Below are 7956 nucleotides of genomic sequence, written 5' to 3' on the forward strand. Positions count from 1 at the left end.
AGTAATGCTATCTGTTGGAGTTTCAGCACTTTAGCTGCTATTTCTGAACTTCGGTATGTGGTGAAGCAACTGTTGCTGATCCCTTAATTATGTTTATTAGAAGAATTTATTTCATTTCCTAAAGTTATCAATACATCTTTCATCATAACCTTGTATGTTTAAGAAGATGGTAGGTATATGAACTGAATTAATTTAGCTGGTGTTTTAGCAGTCTCGTGGAACTTGTAGAAGCTTCCTCTATTGCTGTTTTACATAGTATGGCGTCCACACCTATCGCTTCCATTTATTTTAAGACCAAGATGTTTCAATGCTCCTTGAGTTAATATATTAAATTTTGCAGGGTTTTCTTTTAAATAACATGCAACAGAAGAGGTTTGATAGATATAAAATTTATCAAATTTACTGAAAATAAAGATGTACTTGTAATCAAATGTATCTTTTCCGTCTCTATTTCCCCTTCTTTTGTAACTTTCTGAGGTTTTGTTTAATTTTTTTTTTGTCACTATCGAATCATTAGCGAATTGAAGGTTACGCAGTCGTTACTTTTATTAGGATTCATTTCTTCAGCACCACACTTGTAAAACCAACATCTTAGCTTGTTAAACACCCTCCCGCACACAAATGTTATTATGTATATTAACATATATGTATATATTTAAATGTGCATATATATATATATAATGTATATTACTTTATTCTTTTACTTGTTTCAGTCATTTGACTGCGGCCATGCTGGAGCACCACTTTTAGTCGAGCAAATCGACCCCAGGACTTATTATTTGTAAGCCTAGTACTTATTCTATCGGTTTTTTTTGCCGAACCGCTAGATTACGGGGACATAAGCACACCAGCATCGGTTGTGAAGCGATGTTGCGGGGACAAATACAGACACACAAACTTATACATACACACACACACACACACACACACATATATATATATATATATATATATATATATAAACATATATACGACGGGCTTCTTTCAGTTTCCATCTGCCAAATCCACTCACATGGCTTTAGTCGGCCCGAGGCTATAGTAGAAGACACTTTCCCAAGATGCCACGCAGCGGGACTGAAACCGGAAGCATATATATATAATATATGTATATATATATATATATATATATATATATATATATATTATATATATATATATATATATATATATATATATATATATATATATATATATATATATATATATATATATATATATATATATATATATATATATATATATATATATATATATATATACACATAGATATATACATGTAATTACATAAATATATATATATGTATATGTATATGTATATGTATATTTATATATATATATATATATATATATATATATATATATATATATATATATATATATATATATATATATATAAAATATAATAAGAGTGAAAAAACTATAGAAGGCTTGTGTTACATGGTTAATGCATATATTTAAATTATGTCAGAAGAATGTTATAAAAATTTTTTGGTATATAAACATTGTATTTGGAGAAATAACCGGTTTCGTGTTGTCTTTTCAAATTTCTCTACTTCATTGTAACATGTGTTCGCTCCAGTCTGAAAGGAAGAGTTCTAGATAGGGGGAGGTAATTAGGGATTTCTTCCGGTATAAGGGAGATAATCGAAATCTAGGAGGTGGTAGAATTTGATTAATTTACCATGGTTTTGTTCTATATTTTTTCCCTCTCAGTGGGGTGATGAATTTCCTTATTTAAATGTGTTAGCAATGGTTAAGTTTGGGTTTGTATTTTTGAATGAAAAAGGTTTCCTTATTTAATCTAATTTGTGTTGGTGTTCTAATGGCATATTGATAGAAGGGAAAGATTATAAATTGTGGTAGCATTTGTTTTGCGCATTTCTCAATATGCCCACTAAGAGGTATCATTCGGTATTCTGGGCATGCAATCTGCTGTCGATGCAGAGTGCATCTGCGTCTGAGCGATATCCTGTGGACCCTATGTAGTTTTCGTGGCAGCCCGAGCATCTTATTACATAAATAAGATTTTCTGAGGCACAACTAAAGTCAGATTTAACTTTGAATTTTTCTCCCTCTTTGAAGAGGAATTCTGAACCTTCTAGAATGTTTGGGCATGGAAAAGGTTCCTGGACGACTGTTTCATACTCTGGAATGAAAACACAGATGAATTCTTGAAATTCAAAAGTCTATTGAACAGTGTCAACCCAAACAATGGAGTACAACCAAAAGGAGCTCCCATTCTTGAATATACTAATTAAAAAAGTAAACCTAAAAATAGAAACGGACATATTTTACAAAAGCACAGACGCCAAACGATATCTACTATTTGATTCATGCCACTCAAAACACACCAAGACAAATATCCCCTTCAACCTTGAAAGAAGGATATGCACAATAGTGTCAGAACAAAATACTAGAGACTATAGACTACCAGAAATCAAAAACACACTAATTGACAGACACTACCCAGTTCAACTCATAGAGGATGGAATCAGACGTGCATCACAAATTGACATAGAAAACTTAAGAAAAGTTAAACGCAGCAACACACCTTCCCCGAAAATACTGCCGTACATCGACAGCAGATTGCATGCCCAGAATACCGAATGATACCTCTTAGTGTGCATATTGAGAAATGCGCAAAACAAATGCTACCACAATTTATAATCTTTCCTTTCTATCAATGTGCCATTAGAACACCAACACAAATTAGATTAAATAAGGAAACCTTTTTCATTCAAAAATACAAACCCAAACTTAACCATTGCTAACGCATTTAAATAAGGAAATTCATCACCCCACTGAGAGGGAAAAAATATAGAACAAAACCATGGTAAATTAATCAAATTCTACCACCTCCTAGATTTCGATTATCTCCCTTATACCGGAAGAAATCCCTAATTACCTCCCCCTATCTAGAACTCTTCTTTTCAGACTGGAGCGAACACATGTTACAATGAAGTAGAGACATTTGAAAAGACAACACGAAACCGGTTATTTCTCCAAATACAATGTTTATATACCAAAAACATTTTATAACATTTTCTGACATAATTTAAATATATACTTTAACCATGTAACACAAGCCTTCTGTAGTTTTTTCACTCTTATTATCTTTTATTCATCCAACCACGTGCTTTCACATACCAACTTTCACACACACACATACACACACACACACACATATATATATATATACATATATATATATATATATATATATATATATATATATATATATATATATATATATATATATATATATATATATATATATATATATATATATATATATATAGCGAACAAGGTCTAACATAAATATGCACATATTTCTTACTCCATGAAGATGTACGACAATTTGCAAGGAAGCACATTGGCATACGCTAATGCCAAAATTTGAGCATTCGCTTGAATGGCTTGAAACAGAATATCATATTTGTGATTTATTGTGAAATGGATACATATAATGTATCCATAGAATGTTCTTTTTCCTGTAATCCTCATCCATATCCACACCTATATATATATATATATATATATATATATATATATATATATATATATATATATACACACATATATATATGTATGTATGTATATACATGTTATACATACACATACAGACACACATATACATATACACATATACAATTATATGTAATGAAAGAACGGTATCCATAGTATGTCCCCTCTGGAATAGGTTTTGTTTGTTCTCGTGTACCATGGAAATATGGCAATTAATCGTGAGAAAATGAGTATTTAGAATATAAACGTTTTATTTAGAAAAGCATTTCATATATCCTTCATGTTAATCTACTGATTGAATTTTCTTAATTTTTATGCTATAGTCTTTCACGATGTTCTGTGTTTTATGAAATCATTTGAAACGTATAAAGATTTTAAGAAAGCTCAGTATTCACTTAACAATATAATTCCATGCAGACAAGTTTGCAAGCCACTGAAGCAGAAGGTGATTCTTAAGAAAGAGCGGTGGAAGCGAGGTGTAGATAAGAGAATTTACAAAATTACATCTTATTTCTGGTCTAGTAATATCTAAATCACGCAACATTATTCAATAGACGGAGTGAATTCGTTAACGAAACAAGTAATCCGTCCAATGTGCCTACCAGTAAACGATTGAGATAATAGTTGCGCATTTGGCAGACAGGTGAAAAATATATCCATATTCCCCAGGTAGCATCGTTAACGAAATTATTGTTTGAGACAATAGGATAACTGCACACGATTGTGAATCTGTCAGTGTTGGAAAGACGAATGTACCACCAAACTTAAATAAAGTTTTATAAGATGGCCCTTTGCATCTCTCAAATACTACATGATATTTTTCGGCTACATTGATTAAGTTAATGAATTTACAACGAATTCTAACGAGACGCTATATTTCTAATCTCCTGATAGCTCAGTAATATTATTTGAATTGGGAACTTCAGTCAATCGATTTTTGCCTAGGTATATCATTACTAGTGTTTTCACGTTCTTGATTTTAACATAAAGTTGTGTCTTCTTCTATAATTCACCGATATAGCATAGATTATTCTCTGATATAACACCTGATAGTGGACTATAGAATATTGCAACAGGCGACTGTTGGGAATATTTACTAAGTGAATCCGAACAATCTGACCTCGATCTCTTAATTTTTTTATTTCCTTTTCTTCTATATTTCCGTTTCACTCTAAATTTCTATAAGAACAAGTAATAATAAATAAACAAAAATAAAAGCTCTTTCGGTAAAACCGTATTTTTACGACTTTCAAATCTTTGTTCAACTTCCTTGACGCAATATTAAATGCAGTGAGTGACAATCGTTAGCATGACAGATGAAATGAAACGTATTATGTATTCCGGCCTCTCATGTTTCGAGTAAAAATCATGCCGATGTCTACTTTACACTGATGTCGATAAATAAAGCAGTAGTTTAGCTTGAAACAATTGCTGGCTGATTTTTGTAGGATTGTTTATAGATATGTATGTAAATATGCATGTATCTAAATGCATATCTTTCACCGAAATATATAATGACTGATAATATCCATTTCAGATGTTGGCACAAGGCCACAATTTTCGAGAAGGGGTAAGTCGATTAAACCGACCGTTGTATTCAACAGGTTCTTCTTTTATCGACCTCGAAAGGATGAAAGGTAAGGTCGACCTCAGCGGGATTTCAACTCAGGAGTCAAAGACGGACGAAAAACTGCTAACCATTTTTCCCGGCGTGCTAACGATTCTACCAGTTCGACGCCTCGTATTGGCTCATGGTATTAACGTTGACAAAGAAATGGAAGAATTAGTGCTCTGCAAATAAGTTTCCTTAGAATATGTATTCTGTGCCATGTAATAATTATTTTGTTGCCTATTACACCGCCTATTTCACCGCCAGAAATGCAACGAACCAGTAATTATCCGATTGTAAACCAGAAATTAATGACAATATTGTTCACCAAATGGAATATAAGAGTATGTATGAGAGGTAGCTCCATAGTCATATTATAATAACTCAAACAGTCAAATAAAAGGCGCTTGATTTATAAAGAGAAAATAATGAATAAATTGCATGCTTCATTTTTCTTTGTCAATAAACACTATAATGAACAGACACATAATTTTTTCTGTTTTTTTCTTTTGTACATCTATGCATTTAGTTGTTGAAGTGCATCAGCATCAGGGGTTTCGATCGATTATGTCAAATAAAGTACTCATTCTATTCATAATTTATCGCTTTAACGTAAATGAACACCCCAGCATAACATTCAGCATAAGTAAACATAGATATGAATAAAAACATTTAGGAATAAACGTGCATATATATATATATATATATATATATATATATATATATATATATATATATATATATATATATATATATATATATATATATATATATATGTATGTATGTGTGCATGTATGCTTATATATATATATATACAAACATTGTTATATATATATATATATGTGTGTGTATATATACATAGATATATATATACACATTATACATACTCATGTATATACAGAGGCACAATCTAATTAGAAGATATGTTAACCTTGTGAAGGGATGGTACTGCTGGGAAATGGAATTTCCTTAAAATAATAGGTATATAATAATCATATAGTCTATATCCAGTTAAAAGAAGAAAAGAAAATGGTGATAAGGAAGTTAACAATAATTTATTATTGACAAATTGGTCATCTTCTCTTCTTACGCAATCATGGTTTTAAACCACTACAAATAATGCAATAAGATGCGGTTTTAAACCCTCTTAACGAGGCTTTTTCACCTCCAATTCATCGATATATCCATCAATATATCTATCATTATCTTCAGTGCTGCTTGAGTTCCCGTACCCTGCCATTTTCCATGCCTCATTCATGTACGAGGCATATGTCATGTTAGGGTTAACTGGCTATATGCGAGAATCCTTTTTAATTATTCTAAGCTTTTTCCACACGGACATCCTTATGACCTCCACAGCTATCTGCGGAAGCCATTCGGAATCTCGTGTGCAGGCCATATCTACTGTCTCTTTATGTTTTTCTACTATTTTTTTCATCTCCCCGCCCTTGTAGAAAAAGATAAGTAATTCTTCATCCTCAGGAGTGGGTGGGGGCGTTTCTTCCACCGTAAGTGGCACAACTTCGGGACATGCAGACGGCACATCATCGTCCACTTGCAATGACCCGTTCTTATTTCTATTTTTTATTTTCTTCCTGACTTCGGGAGAATGGAGCTCTTCCACTTTGTCCGGAGTCTCTCCCCCACATCCCGAAGCCTTAATGTCCTTCAGTTGGCAACCATTGTTGCCTACCTTCTTTCTTGTTTTCCCTTTCTTCGGGAAGGTTTCCACCTCATCGACTTCCTCCGCCTCTCCCTCCAGTGGGGGAGCGGGGGGAGTTACATTTATTAACTGCTCAAGTTAAAATGACCCTACTCTTATAAATGATCCTGATCTGATCCTGGGGACAGTTTTTCTTAGTGTGGCCAGGCTCCAGGCATAGGTGACACTTGAGGGGTATTCCCTCGAGGATCACCATATACCTGTGCCCGGCCATCCTTAAAACATCTGGGAAGACTAGATCTTTGGCTGATTGGCTCCACAGGGCCAAAACAGCTTTTGACCCAACCCAATCATCCCTAGGCAAAATTTTTACGTTTAAGTGCTTGGCTACGCTGCCACCCAGACCCGGGCGGATAGTATCCTCTATCCAATCGGGTCCTATGCCGGGTGGCAGCCCACAGACCGAAGCCCTAGTTAATTTCTTCCCACAGTATGTAGGAAGAAACAGAATTTTTTGCCCTTCTAAGGGTTGGATCACAAAATTGCGATCCCCCTCAGGGGTGTCAAATAGCAACCAAACCGTTGCATACTTGACACCCGTGGCCATAAACTTAATAATTGGCAGATATTCTGCAAACTCTTTCTCGATCTCAACTTGAGGAAAGACCGTGATGGTGTCGAGTGACATAGAGTACGTTCTCAACACCACCGTTCTTTCCCTGAAGTCGTTTAACTGCTTCTTGGGTGGGACAATCTCCCACTCCAAAGCAGTAGTCTTCTCTGTTAACTTTTTTCCTGCCATAACTAAAAGTACTAATAGGAAATAATTGTTCAGAAAAGTCTCAAAATAATGACAGTTCAGAAAAAAAGAATTATTTCAATAAATGAAACAGAAACAGTTCAAAAAAAGGAGGAAGAGAAAAACAAGGAAAATAGTTCAAGGAAAAAGTAAAGAAAGAACATTTTTTTTTTTTTTTTTTGTTAAAATGGAAAAACACAGAATCCTCGGCAGGAACAAAATGGGCTACACCGTACTCCAGCCTGGCTTGAACTGGTATTCTGTTGCAGTCAAATAAATACACAAAAGTCCTGGTCCGTAATCCAGCGACCTAAGTGAGAAAAAAATCTTTAAATGGTTTCTGCTTGCTGAACTTGGTTA

Source organism: Octopus bimaculoides, chromosome 4 (assembly GCF_046866305.1).
Source record: "Octopus bimaculoides isolate indiv1 chromosome 4, ASM4686630v1, whole genome shotgun sequence".
In the NCBI taxonomy this organism is placed as follows: Eukaryota; Metazoa; Mollusca; class Cephalopoda; order Octopoda; family Octopodidae; genus Octopus; species Octopus bimaculoides.